A 15,065-nucleotide genomic window follows, 5' to 3' on the forward strand; every position below is an offset into this window, starting at 1 on the left:
GGAATTTGGCATCTGCGAAAGAGCTTCAATAAACGGTAAGTTAATATGTAATTTTTTCAACAGTTTAAGGAATTTACCGAATTGTTTATTTGTATGGTCTTTTCTTGTCACATTTGGATATGGCACATGAGGTTTATATTCCTTAATGATCGGTTTTTACTCGTTGTGGCTTACCTCAACCTTACCTTTACCTACCACATCTTCTTGTCTCAGTTTTGGTTCATCTTAAGCTAACCCTTCTTCATCTCGAACAGTAATCACATGAAGTTGCTTCCTTGGGTTAGTTTTGGTATTACTCAGTAAGCTACCTTGTGGTCGTTCTGAAATCATCTTGGTAAGTTGACCACTTTGATTTTCGAGCTCTTGAATCGACGCTTGTTGATTTTTTAGTGCAGTTTCTGTGTTTTTGGAAGCGAGTTTCTAACACCTAGATGAATTTCATTTGCATCTCCTCAAGGTTCGGCTTCTTTTCCTGCTGGTAAGGTGGTTGTTGGAAACTTGGAGGGGGTTGCAGTTTTTGATGTCCTTGACCACCCCACGAGAAATTGGGATGGTTCCTCCAACCTGCATTATAAGTGTTACTATATGGATTATTCTGAGGTCTAGAATTATTACCCATATAGTGGATTTGTTCATTCTCTGTGCTAGGGTTGTAGGATGGATATTCTATGTTGTTCATTCCTCTTCCATTCACATCGTACTGCATTACTAGATGTACCTGCGTAGAAACACATAAACCATCAATCTTTTTATTTAAGAGCTCTACCTGGTTTGATAACATGATGACTGCATCGAGGTTGAAAACACTGGCTGCTTTATTAGGCTTTGTCCTTATGACTTGCCACCGATAGTTATTCAATGACATCTCCTCTATGAACTCATAAGCCTCCTCAGGTGTTTTATTATTTATGGTACCACCGGCGGCTGCATCGATCATCTACCTAGTTCAGGGGTTCAAACTATTATGAAAAGTCTGAACCTATAACCATAGATGTAACCCATGGTGAGGGAACCTTCTCAATAAGTCCTTATACATCTCCCATGCATCATATAAAGTCTCTAAATCCATTTGCAGGAAAGAGGAGATATCGTTCCTCAACTTAGTTGTCTTAGCTGGTGGGAAATATTTTAATAAAAGCTTCTTGGTCATTTGATCCCAAGTAGTGATGGACTCTTCTGGCAAGGAGTTCAACCACTGCTTAGCCTTATTTCTCAACGAGAAATGGAATAATCGTAAGCGAATGGCGTCATCAGAAATGCCATTTATCTTGAAAGTATCACAAAACTCTAAGAAATTGGCCAAATGAGTATTTGGGTCTTCATCCTACAAAACATCAAACTGAACAAACTGTTGAATCATTTGAATAGTGTTAGGTTTTAGTTCAAAATTATATGCAGCAATGGCAAGTCTAGCAATACTCGATTCAGCCCCAATGAAAGTGGGCTTAGCATAATCGTACATAGTACGAGGAGCAGAATTCTGATTTACAGGAATTGCGGCAACCACAGAAGGTAGCAGATTATTCTAATTTTCAGCCATCTCCTCGGTAATATTAGTATCATCCTCTTGCCCTTCCTCTATATACTATAGACTCTGCCTTATTTCTCTACAATTTCTGTGAGCTGTGCTTTCAATTTCAATATAAAATAGTAGAGATCTTGACGATTTTTTTCTAGTCATAAACTACAAGAACCTGCCTGGAGCAAACAAAAGAAAAGTTAGTAAAAAAAAAAAATTTTAAAATAAAATGAAATAAAATAAAAATGGCTAAATTAATAAAAATCAAGCATTCCTAATATCTTAATCCCCAGCGGTGCTAAAAACTTGATGATCGTTTTATGGTTCACTAAACTAGACTACGATCACGACAAAGGCAAGCACTTCTATCGAATGGTAGTATAGCTATGGTGAGTCCAGAATATCGTATCCACAAGGACTAAAAGTACTAGTATCAACTATCTTTCTATTATTTAGCCTAAATTAAGAGGGTTTTGTTTTAATCTAAAATTAACTAAACTAATTAACTAATGAACGCGACAGAGAGTGAAGGAAATAATCGAATAAACCAATAATAAGGACAACACCCAAGGAAGAATCTACCTAGACTTCACTTATTATTCTAACTCTGAATTAAACGATTTATTCACTTGTGTTGATTTGTAGGAATCCCTAAGTTATGGTAATATCTCTTTTGAGACTAAGAACAACTAACTCTAGTTTGATTAATTGAAATCTCTTCCTAATTAAAACCCCTATTGTTGCATTAACTCGATCTATGGATTCCCTTATTAGATTTGACTCTAATCCAACAGATTTATGTCGTCCTATTTCTAGGATTGCAATCAACTCCACTTAATTATGCTAGATCTACTCTTAAATAGGGACTTTTGCTCCACTGAATAAGCACATCAAACTTGAATTAATATCGTCAAAATATTACGGCAAGAATTAATAACACATAATTAAGAACAAGAACAAGTATTTATCATGTAATTCAGAAAATTAAATAATAAGATTCGTCATAGGTTTCATCTTTTCTAGGTATCTAGGGAATTTAGTTCATAATTTTGGGGAAAAACATTTCAAAAATAGGAAAGCAACAAAACATAAAGAAACCCCAAAACTTCAAGAGAAATTGAAGGGAGATCTTCAGTCTTGAAAGAAATCCTACTTCCAACTTGAATCCGTTGGCGTTCTTCGAGTAATCTCTGCTTTCTACTTCATGTATCCCTTTAGGTCTTCTTCTAGTATGTACTTATAGACTTTTGAATGCTCAGAAACCCTAAAATTGGTTTTTTCCGCGTGTTTAGGAAATAGGGAGCGATATCGACACGAGCTGGCACATAGGCGTGTGGCCTACCCATGTAGAACACATGGGCGTGTGGCTGCCCTTGTGGATCCTGAAAACTCCAATTTTGGCCCCTTTTTCACTCTTTTTGCTCCCAAATGCTCTCTTAAGTATAGAAACATGAATTTAAGGGATTAAGAGCATCAAATTCACTAATTTATATCATTAATCATCCATAAACGCATTAAAAATGGGATTAAAATATGTTACATTTATGGTTTATCAAAGTCCTACCTTGAGTTGCTGCTATGTGTGGACTTTAGTTTTGTTAGTTAATTAATAATTTGAATTGATCGAGTTCTTAATTTGTGCTATAATAGTTTGATAGGAGAAATTTATCATTTAAATATATTAGTTTCAGTAGTAATTGTTAAGAACAATGACGGTGAAATCTTTTAATTTAATTTTAAAAATTGTAATATATTTTTAATTGACGCTAAAAAAAATACATGGCGGGTTCAGAACCACAGTTAAAAAACACCTTCACAATCAAATAGTATTCTTAATTTTATATAAATTTTAAAACTTTTATATAGCAACAAGTGTTAGATGCAATGTTAAAATACATTACACTTTTGAAAAAAGAACTCATATTCCTATCCTAAATATGACATTATTGAGAAGGACTGCCATAAACATTGAAAAAGTTATTTACATTCTGTAAAAGATTTATTGGTTCCACCAAAAAGATAAAAGAACTTGGACATAATGTTAAAATTTTCATTCATTGTAAAAAAAAAAAAAACACTTAAAATTTTCATTTATTGTATAAAAAAAAAACACTCATTTATTTCTCACCATAATAACAAAGCGAAAGGAGCCTATTAAATAAAAGATGAGACAGGAAATTAAAAAGCCCCTTCAAAGACATATTCTCCAAGAATAGGTTTAGGTGATACATATTTGCTAAAGAAAATAATTTTCTTTAGGGTTCATTTATCATAATTTTAAAACATTGCATTAATAAAAAATCACAAGTTTTGAAAGGAAATCATAGATTAAATTTCCAAGTTCTTAGTCCCCTGTATAATAAATAAAACCCCGTATATTAGATTTTATACATATAGTTGAAAAATGGGTAAATTATTTCATGCTTATTTAAAGACCAACCTCTAAATATCTTTGTCTGCTTTGTTGTTCCATTGCTAATTGGTTCTGTGAAAAACAATACAAAACAAAACAAAACAATCTATTTACTTTCATGCTCAATACATTAATGCATTAAACCTTTTTTTTCCGGACCCAAAATTTTAAACTTTATTATCATAATATATATAAATTAAAAAGAAAGAAGGTACCTTCCTGTTTCGGAGTCCATTAAGAGATGCAATGAGATGATCCTCCATAAACTTTATTTGGTTTAGGTCCTTAACATTTTCTGGATTTTTCCAATCCCTATCATTGGAATATCACAAAATTCATTATTAGAATATTTGATCACTTATTATACCAACATTCATTTGGTGATATGTGTTTAATATGGACAAGTGACATTTGTGCACATAATAAAAATCTTAAAATACTAGAATATTTCAAACCTCAGTATCTTGCTCTTCTTAGTAAGTTTGTCCTTCAGCTCTTGCAATTGATCTTCATATAACTAGAGAAAAAAAAAGGATTTAAAAACTAATAAAAAATAGAATTTTTTTTTTTTATTGCTCTCAACTTTAGGAACCCATTTACCTTGAGGATATCAACATTTTTGTTACGGGGCGGGCTTAATGGATCAAACTCTGACTCCCAATTTACATAAAATTTCTTCAACATCTTCAATAAAATTATTAATTTTAATTGTTAAAGAAGTGAAATTGTAAAATAAAAAAATTCCTAAATCAGGACTAGGTACCGAGACGTACCTCCATTGTATATGACCTCCTAGAGGAAAAGAAAAAAAGAAAAAAGAATTTTTAGCTATTGAATTATTTTTTTTAAAAAAAGGAAAAACTATGTTATTAACATTATTTACCTTTCCTCGCGCTCTACGAATGGCATATTCGAGACTTTCTGAAGAATATTATATAAGCAACTGTTGTGACCAATATTTTCAAAAAATAAAATTTAAATTATTTTAAAAAAAGTGAAATCGAACATAAATAAGAAATAAGAAATTGGAGTTTTAATTGTAAAATAAAATAAAAAATACTAATAGTGATAACAAAAAGAAAAAAAAGAAAAAGGAATGAACTGATTTACTTGGGATCTTGACCAACAAAAAGAGTTCTTTTACCAGAGGGTGAAGAGAGTAAAAGAACAACTTCAACATCACACAATATAGAAAGCTCTTTTGCTTTCTTAAGAATCCCTTTTTTTCGCTTTGAATATTTTGCTTGTCTTGCTTTCATGTCTTCTAATCTTTGGATTTTTAATTTTCTTCTCCCCATTTTTTTCCCTTTGTTTCTTAAAATTCTTTTATGGATTTTAGAGTAAAAAATAATGGTGTTTATAAATGTAAATAAGGATTGTAACCATTTATGGTAAGAATTTATGGTGATTTAAACTAATTAAATGTCACAAGATTTTCACATTTGTTGAGCATTTTTGTTGAATCATGAACCCAGGTATTGCCAAAAGTAGAGAAAAGAATTCAGTTTTTTTTTTCTCTTTTCTTGCCTTATGTTCTTTGTTGTATTGTACTTTCCATTTAGAGAAGACTAAAATTGCAGATGCCATATGGGGATGGGACCATATAAAGTGCTTTTGTTTTTCGTTAAATCATGTTATTAGTTTATGTACTATGCATAAAATGTGGATTTAGTCCTTTTTTATTTTAATTTCGTCAATTTTACATAATATTTTATATTATATTAATTTTTATAAAATTAAATTAAATATTTTATAAAATTAAAATGTATATTATAAACAAGGTTAAATCATTGGTTTCAAATTTTAGTGCCATTAGAAGGCATAAATTCGCAGTTCCTCACATGATAATAGACCTGATCATGGGTCAGATCATCAGTCCAGGTCTGAACGCCTACTCGAAAAGTGTGAGGGTTTGGGCAAAATGTAGGCCCAAAAACTGGGCTTGGACAAAAAAAAAAAGGTTCGTTTTCTAGAAGGGTTGTTCCTCAGGTAAGAATTTGTAACATGTCAAAATATAATGGGGTTAGAGGAAATAAATAGTCAAATAATTGAATAGGTTTGATAGCTAAGTTGTTAGTACACTCCTTAAAGGTCCTAGGTTCTATCTATTCCAATTCCATTTCTTTGGTTTTAATTTTCAGCAAACAATGATGAAAATCATACTAAAATAAATATTATTTGGGTTAAAAACTTAAAGTGTGGGCAACAACCCAATGGATAAGCATTTACTCTCTTTCCCTTGCATAGCTAGGTTTGAACCACCCTAACCTCAAACCATCCCTTTTATTTTTATTCTAAATTTTTCTTTAAATTTTAGGCCCAAAACATTGGGAAAATTACTGACACCCTAGGGTTCCCAAACCCTAGATTTTTAATCCAACTTCTCCTAATTAAACTAGGCTATGTTTTCTATTCAAAATCAAATAGAATTTCTTTCACGTCCCTATTTATTCTCTTTTTTCCTCTCTTTTACATGAAATTTTACATTCCAAATCCTAGCCAAGAATCAGTAAGTACGCCTTAATCCCGATGTTTAGATCTCGAACCATTATATAACTTCTATCTAACGATAATATTGTGATAGATCAAATGATCTTTCTTGATTCTTGATAAATCTTTCGTTCATATAATTTAACCTTGATAAATCTTTAAAATCGTTATTAATTCTTGCGTAAATGTCGTTTGAAGGACTCAGGTTAGGTACCTTGGATTAGATTGGACTGTAACCAACGTCGCTTGAGATCCTGAAGACATGTGTCTGTTCTTTTACAAGAAAATTGGGGCTAACTGTGCCTTGGGATAGGGCCACATTGCTGTTTATGCCACCCTTGTGGACCACATAACCCCTCACACGACCGTGTTCCCCTGAAACCCTAGGTTTTTCAATTCTCACATGGCAGTCTGTTACACGGCTATCCATAAGACTGTGCACCCTCTCAACACGATCCAGGACTTCCCACATGGTTCAATTACATGGTTGTGTGTCTATTGTAACTTAGAATTTAAAACTTTCCCCCCATTTTTTAGAATTTACAATTTTACCCCGATTTTCATATTTTACCCTTTTGCCATTATTTTTCAAATTTTACCAATTTGAACCTATTTTCTAGATTTTACAATTTTCCCCTATTTTTAAGATTATATAGTTTTGCCTCTATTTTTCAAATTTTACAAAATTTTCCCCTATTTTACAAATTTTACTGTTTTGACATAGAATTTTATGATTTGTTTAGATTAGTTCCTGATAATATCATTTATGTTAGAATCCATGATTGATTAAATTTTTATAGTATTTATATAAATATTTGCATGACCTGTGGACACTACATATGACTATTGTACCTAAATTTGGGATTGAAACTACAACATGCCTTATATTACTGCTAAGCCAAATGCTTAATAAGCATGACTATTTGCTACTGAGTTGATACGCTATAAGCATATTATTTTCTTCTATATTAAAATATTATAAGCATATTATAAGCATATTGAGATTACCATATTGCATTGCATTGGGTGGGATGATGTGTACAGAGGAAGAATTGGCAGTTTATCTGCAAATTTTGCTGTATACCCACAGCCCAGTGGTAGTGTTTATCCTTTTACTGCAAATTTGTTGTACATCCACAACCCGTTGATAACTTTTACTTGCAATAATGTTGCGTGTCTATATCCCAGTGATAGATTTTATTTGCAAAAATAGTGGTGGTTAAACCACCATCTGATGTGTAGCTGGTTGGAGTTCAAGGGAACTCCCATTGTGGTGTGTAGCGGGGGGAGGGGGTAGAATATTTTCTGTTAAAACAAAACTGTATGGTATTCATAAAACATATGTTACAAGCTGGATTCTCCGTGATGACATATTTATACTTATTTATAATTTTTTTAGTGAACTGAAATATCGATATTCGAAAATTGCTATTATGAATCCTGAGATACTATTAATGGTCGATCTAAAATATCGATACTCTAATTTGTTGGTTATCTGCAATTATTTTGTGTTATTATTTAGTATGACTTATCGACTGTTTACACTGTTTTTCTTGTGATGGAACTCATACTGAGCTTCATTTCTTACTCCCTTTTTAATTTCCACCTTTTTAGATAACCAACCAGGTTAGGATGTGGACATGGCATTCGAAGGGGCTTGACTTGGATCTGTTTTTCTATATAAATATTGTAGATTTATTATTTGATAATTTGTTATTCGGAGATTTTATGGATTTATTTTTGAACTGTGGCATGAGACTTAGGTTTTGGGTTTGCTTTTATTTTGCACGAAATTTAATTTAATTTCCGAGGACATCATGTTATGATTATTAATTAGTACGCATGAACCTCGATTTTTGTTACAAACAAATAATAAATATCACTTTTTTGTTGCTAAATCATAATTAAAATTGAGGAATGATAAATCAGCTTGGAAAAACTAACAAATGTTTTAAAATAAATATTTTCAAAACTCTGATAACCCTACTAGGCCATCTCGATGGCTGATGTAATCTTCTGGATTCAGGTCTAACTTCTAGGTCAAGTTAAGGACGTTACAATTTTTTTTGCTTTGGGCCTAGCCCAACCCAAACTGCCTAATTTTTTTTCCTATTGTTGTTTGTGTTGTTTTGCTGCTATTTTTCTACCTTTTTGCTATTATATTGCTATATTTTGTTGTTATTATTTGGATATCATATAACTCTTGTTTTATTATTAATTTTACTATTATTTTAGAGACATTTGCTTGCTAAGTTGCAAATATATTAGTGTTATTAAGTATAAATACTTTTTTAAATATATTTTCAATTTGTTGGGCAAAATTTATTTTAATATCTTTAGTATATTTGATGTATTATATTTTTATTTTGTTTTTATATAAAAAAAATTTAACATGAGCGGGCTAGGCTCAAGTTTAATATTTTTTTTTTATCTAGAACGAGCTTGGATAAAATTTGAGGCCCACTTTTTGAGCTAGTCTTGGGCATAAAAACGAGCCTAAAATTGGAATCAACCCACTCCGACCCATGATTAGGTTTACATGATATCTTAGGCTTCATTTGTAACATCCCGATTTAGAGTCTAGTTGGAATAGTGGTTTTGAGACCACATATCTAACTTACAAAATTCTTTTTTATTATATTTTTATGGTCTATGATTTCACGAAATGATTTCTTGAAAATTTCGTTTGAAAATTTTGACGTTTGGGCACTCAATTTAGTCAAAAGGACTAAATCATAAAAACTGTAAAAGTTGAGTTCTACATGCTAGAGGTGTCCAACTGTTATGAAATTTTAAATTGGAGGTCCTTATATGGTAATTAGAAAATTGGTTAAGTTGGTGGACAAAAATGGACATGGTTAGGCATGTTTCCAAATTTTTTCATTAAGGGCATTTTGGTAATTTAGTTATTAAAATGAATTAAAAACAAAATTAAAAGCCAATTTTTGTCCATATTCAACCTCTTGGCCGAATATTGCATGGAGAAACCATGTCTATGGTTTTTAAAGCTTCCAAGCTCGATTGTAAGTCCGTTCTAGCTCCGTTTTTATTGATTTTTACGTTTTTGCAATCCCCGTAACAAGATCTATCTATTTCTACCATTTATTTGAGCTAGGGTTGATGTTTAAAAATTTATCCATGTGTTACATGTGTGTATTTTGATGTTTAATGGAGGAATATGAATGTTTTTTGTGTGTTAAATGACTTTTACTAAGTAGTTTTCGTGAAAATGCTAAAAAGGACTAATTTGTAAAAGTTAAAAAATTTATCATAAAAGTGTGATTTAGTTGAATTTATGGGCTACTATAGTTATGAAAATGATTCAGCTAGGCTTAAAGTGCAAAGAATTTGAATAAAAATCATTTTACAAGCCTAGGGGCAAAAGTGTAAATATGACAAAGTTTAGGGGTAAAAATGTAATTTTTTTATAGTATGTTTTTTTGGATCACATTGACTAATGTTACTAATAAATATACTAAATGTAACATTATAAATCAAAGAAAAAGAGGTTCAAACCTAGAACGGGGAAAAAATGAGAAATTAACGGTTGGGTCCCTTTTGCCATTTTGGTGTCGAGGTAAGTTCATGCGTAAATAATGCAAGCTTATGTTATGTATTGAATATTTTGAAACATTTTTTTATGAAATTGATTAATGATGATTTTAACGAAGTTTCGAGAAATGAGAAATCCCGATTTAACCTCAAGGGTAAAATACAAATGTCATGATATTAGAGCTACTGAGATTCCGAATAAGACCATATCTACGATATGGCATCGGTATGTGATTTCATATAAGATTATATCAGGGACATGGCGTCGATATGATATTTCATGTAAGACCATATCCGGGATATGGCATTGATACGGTACTATGAGTATGAGATCCCCGAGCATCTTTAGTATTCCAATGTGGTTCAACGAGTAAATCAAAGATGAGTATGAGAATGAAATTACTACGAGTAAATAGGCATGTACATAAGCCTATAATTGTAAATTCATGATTATTGTGGAAATAATTGTTTATTACCTATTGTGATGGATAGTGCACATACTTGTGTTGTTGGATATATGATAAATATAAATAATGATTACGTGTTAGGCTGTTGGGCCGAATTGAGATGTGATCTAATATGATTATGTGCTTGAATTGTATTTCAACGTGTATGTTAAGAATGAGAAAGTATGTGACCATATTTCGAATGGTACAAGTTTGTATACAAAACTCATGTGAAGTGAGTTTGGTATATGATGAATTCTTGGTAAGAATGTACATGAACAAGTTATACTTGTGAAATATTGATAACCTTGTGACAAATGATCTATATTTATGATGAATGGATGCATGATAAGATTTGATAATGATCATGTGATAGGCTTAGGAGCCTAATTGATTGATAATATTTTACGGTTTATTTGTTTAAATTGTGTCTCTTTGGATATGAGGAAAAGAAAGACAGGCATAATTGTCGAATAAAGATATTATGAGAATATAGTAAGATACGAGCTTAGACAAGTGAAAGGTGGTTGAACTATATGTTGAAATTATGATTACTCACAAATAATGTGTATGAGGTTAAGAGGATAGAAATAACTTGTTAGTTAATGTGATATGTTATAATGGGAAGACTATAGTGGCTAGGCTAATGCTAAGGCATGGAAATGGTGTTTATGAGTTAAAGGAGTAAGCACTATGAATGAATAAGTAGAAATCTTAATATAACACCCCAAACCCAGCCCGGATGATATGGCCGAATCTGGCGCATCACATTGAAGTGTTCTAGCGAAAACCTTATTTTCATTGAATCCTTCGTTAAAATGAGAACCTTAATTAACTTATAAAAACTCTCTTTCAATCGCGAAAGCTTGTTCAAAACGTATGATTTATGAAAACCTATCATTTTAAAATTAAGTTGCGGAAACGTAGAAAACAAACTATAATTTAGGAAACCCATGTTAAACTTCTCATAATTACAACACATAAAAATAACAATCCAAATAATAATAAAAGGGAAGGCCTTATTACATTCCAGTCTGAAATTACTTAATAAACTAGAAACTATATGCTCTTTTTTTAAAAAAAAAACAAGTCCAAGTCGTCTTGCTAGCTAGCCACCTCCGAGTCATTCCAAACATCGAACCTTCTACTGAGCATCACCTGAGAAAAATAAAAGAGGGGGTGAGTTTTTGAAAACTTAGTGCGTACAACCCTTAACGAGTAATAAGCATTCATCAATCCATAAAATCATACATGCAATGCAATGCAGTGCAACCCACCCTAATAATCCAACTGTTACACATCATCTCCGTCCCCTGATACACATCATGTGGGGATATAAATATCGACCCACCCATCAGATACACATCAATGGTAGCCCGTTGAGGAACTACCTTTATTGCAGCAAGCTGCCAATCACAATTCGGCTTAAAAGCCGTCGGTAGACCCACGATTGTCAAGCAACCATGCGATCCTCATATACTTCCTTCGTTCTATAATTCCCAACCCATATGCAACCTAAATAGAATATCATATGTATGCAGCAATATACATGTAACATCCATAAATCTTACATTCAACACATAGGGGTATTTTGGTTATTTTTGCCCTTAGGGGCATTTCGGTAATTTCTCTTTATTAGGTTTATTACTTACCTTGGCCCGTTAACAAGTCCTCGTTGGCTAAAGTGAACAGATACTTGCACCAGGTAGGATTCCAGAGAAGAGGTGGTGAGTCATTAAGACTGCTTAAGTACCAAGCTCTCCCTAAATCCTATCCTAGACATGCATATACCCATTACCACACCTTAACCTTATGACTCGTCCATGGTCGCAATTAATTAATTAAGTTTTATGTCAATTAAACAGTTATCAGATACTAGGCCCAAAACCCCTTACAAAGCCCAAACAGGTCTGCATACATGCATATGGCCCACTAGGCCCAATCTCATTCATATGGCCAATTAGGCCCAAATCACATTCGTATGACCCTTAGGCCCAAATCACATTCGTATGGCCCATTATGCCCAAATTACATTCATATACATGCTTTCATATAATTTCCATCACTTAGCATCATGTTGCCAATTTTGCCTATTATGGGTCCAACAGCCCATCGGGCCCACCTAGCCCATCCTGGCTTGGTTGGCCAAAACACGACCCAAGTTCATGGAATCGCCCATGGGGCCTCAGATAACCTCTCGGTTTCCCTCTTACTAGTGTTCGCACACTCGCAAGACTACCGTAGCCAAACTTTCGACTTTTCGACATTTCAGGATTTGTCGATCTACTTGTGTGTGTGTAGTATATGTACACAACTAGTAATAAAGCGTTCTGCGATCCCCCTTACCACGAACCTACAATCAATATCACTGAATGATTACTCACAAATACTTATCGAATACTTTACCAAAAGCCGAAGTCTCACCTTAACCTCACCTAAAACGCCAAGCCTTATTAGCTTTTCCCTGATCACTAATCACGAGTGCTACCAAGATCTACATTAACCTTTATCATTAAAAACATAATGGGTGACTTGTATCCAACATATGTCACCTTTTTCTACTAAAGCCTATTCGGCCAACCCTTACCGAAGTGAAGAATACTTACCAAAATCTCACACTTAAGGAGCAAATAGGCAGGGATCCAAAAGACTGGGATTCAATACTATCCTACTAAAACCAATTAGAAGAAGTGAGGGACAAAGTAATCGATACTAAAAAACCTGATTGAGAGAACAAAGCACTGACACTAGAATTGAGCGAGTGGAAAGGGTAGTGGCGGCACAGAGGATATTCGGCTCTTAAAACTTGTATGGTGAAAAAGGTTATTCGACACAAAGAAAAGTAGAAATCGTTTAATACCATAGGTGAATCAAAAAGAAAACTTTGAGTAGGGAAGAATGGAGAACCGACACCAAGAAAAAGAAGGAAGCATAGGGGATTTTCGGCTTTTAGATCTTTGGAGAAAAAGGTGTTTTCTGGCAACAAGGTGAGGGAGAGTTTGGCATTAGCCTGGCAACCTCACATTCGGCATCTATATATAGCCTCTAGCCGAATTTCCTATCCTCTAATCCCCAATTCGGCTCCACCTCTTTACACTCCTCATCTCCTAATTTTTCTCCCTGATAACCCCTTAATCCCCTCCTCAAATTTCTCCTCTTATCACTCCCTATAGAGTTCACATTCAACGCCACCACTGTCCATCCCTTAAGCAAAATTAAATCCTTCCTTTGAGCAAGGAGGGATTCGAACCCCTTACCACCTTACCTTGCATGTGACGCCACTTGCCATTCCACCACAAGGCTTTCTTGTGTCCAATTCTTCCTTCATTTATTTAAAAGCCAACCTACTTGCCAACAAAGTTCTTTTAATAATTAAACCATAATTTCCTTCACCTCTAAGTTCGAACTCAAACCTTAACCAAGACCTACTATCACATAATTTACACTTGACTAGGAATGTTAAGCACAATTTTTATCAAAACTGAAAAAAAAAAAAGAAAGTTCGAGATTTTGAGATTTTTGGGGCGTTACAACTCTACCCCTAAAAGAAATTTCATCCTCAAAATTTTACCTGATTCAAACAGTTGAGGATATTGACATCGCATCACTTCCTCAGGTTCCCAAGTAGCCTCCTCAGCCTTGTGATTACGCTAAAGCACTTTGACTAATGGAACGGACTTCCTCCTCAGTACCTTAACATCACGACCAATTATTTGTATGGGCTCTTCCTCGAAAGTTAGGTTTGGCCTGACCTCGATTTCCTCAACTACTATGACATGTGAAGGATCTGAGTAATACCGTCTCAGCATAAAAACATGAAACAAGTCGTGGATCTGGCTTAGTTCAGGAGGTAAATCCAACTGGTAAGCGACTGGCCCAATCCGCCTTACAACCCGATATGGCCCAATGAACCTTGGGCTTAGCTTCCCCTTTCGTCAAAACCTTAACACCTTTTTCCATAGAGATACCTTAAGAAAAACTAAGTCCCCCACTGCATACTCTATCTCTCGATGCTTAAGGTCAGCATACGACTTCTGCCTATCCGAGGCCTCCTTCAACCAATCCCGAATCAATTTTACCTTATCCTCGGTATCTGCTAATAACTCTGGGCCCAAAATTCTTCGTTCGCCCAACTCCTTCCAACATGTTGAAGTTCGATGCGAAGCCATCCCAATACTTTCTTGATAACTATTATTCTACGCGAATTAGGCTAACGGCAAAAAGTCTTCCCAGCTACCTCGGAACTCAAATACACATCCTCTCAACATGTCTTCCAAAACTTGGATCACCCTTTCAGTCTGTCCATCAGTTTGAGGGTGGAATGCCGTACTAAAGTTCAACCTAGTACCCAACGCCTCATGCAGCTTCTTCCAAAATCGCGAAGTGAAATGTGGGTCCCTATCTAATATTATGGAAACTGGTACTCCATGAATCTTACAATCTCCGCCATATATAACCTAGCCAGCTTTTGTAACGAGTAATCAGTGTAGACCAGTATAAAATGGGCCAACTTAGTTAACCGATCCACTATAACCCATATCGAGTCTTTTTAGTAGGTGTCAAGGGTAGACTACTAACAAAGTCCATAGTAATCCTTTCCCACTTCTAGAGTGGAATCTTTACTGGTTGAAGCAATCCTGAAGGT

At 33.8% G+C, this 15,065-nt stretch overlaps 1 long non-coding RNA gene and 1 other non-coding gene across 3 annotated transcripts; one reads left to right on the top strand and one right to left on the bottom strand.

The window, feature by feature from the left end:
* Positions 1-995: 995 nt before the first annotated feature.
* LOC128294238 (small nucleolar RNA R71) lies at positions 996-1,102 on the top strand. The gene has a single exon (XR_008284552.1). It is a non-coding gene; the product is annotated as a small nucleolar RNA R71 (small nucleolar RNA).
* Positions 1,103-4,386: 3,284 nt separating this feature from the next.
* On the bottom strand, positions 4,387-4,878 carry LOC108484795 (uncharacterized). Of its 2 annotated transcripts, none has more exons than XR_008284139.1 (3): positions 4,816-4,839; positions 4,533-4,724; positions 4,387-4,449 (listed from the first exon to the last, which is right to left on the bottom strand). It is a non-coding gene; the product is annotated as an uncharacterized LOC108484795 (long non-coding RNA). The 2 variants fall into 2 exon arrangements; XR_008284138.1 differs by lacking the exon at positions 4,387-4,449 and having other exon boundaries at positions 4,526-4,616; positions 4,706-4,724; positions 4,816-4,878.
* Positions 4,879-15,065: the final 10,187 nt, after the last annotated feature.

This window comes from Gossypium arboreum, chromosome 6 (genome assembly GCF_025698485.1).
Source record: "Gossypium arboreum isolate Shixiya-1 chromosome 6, ASM2569848v2, whole genome shotgun sequence".
Classification (NCBI taxonomy): domain Eukaryota; kingdom Viridiplantae; phylum Streptophyta; class Magnoliopsida; order Malvales; family Malvaceae; genus Gossypium; species Gossypium arboreum.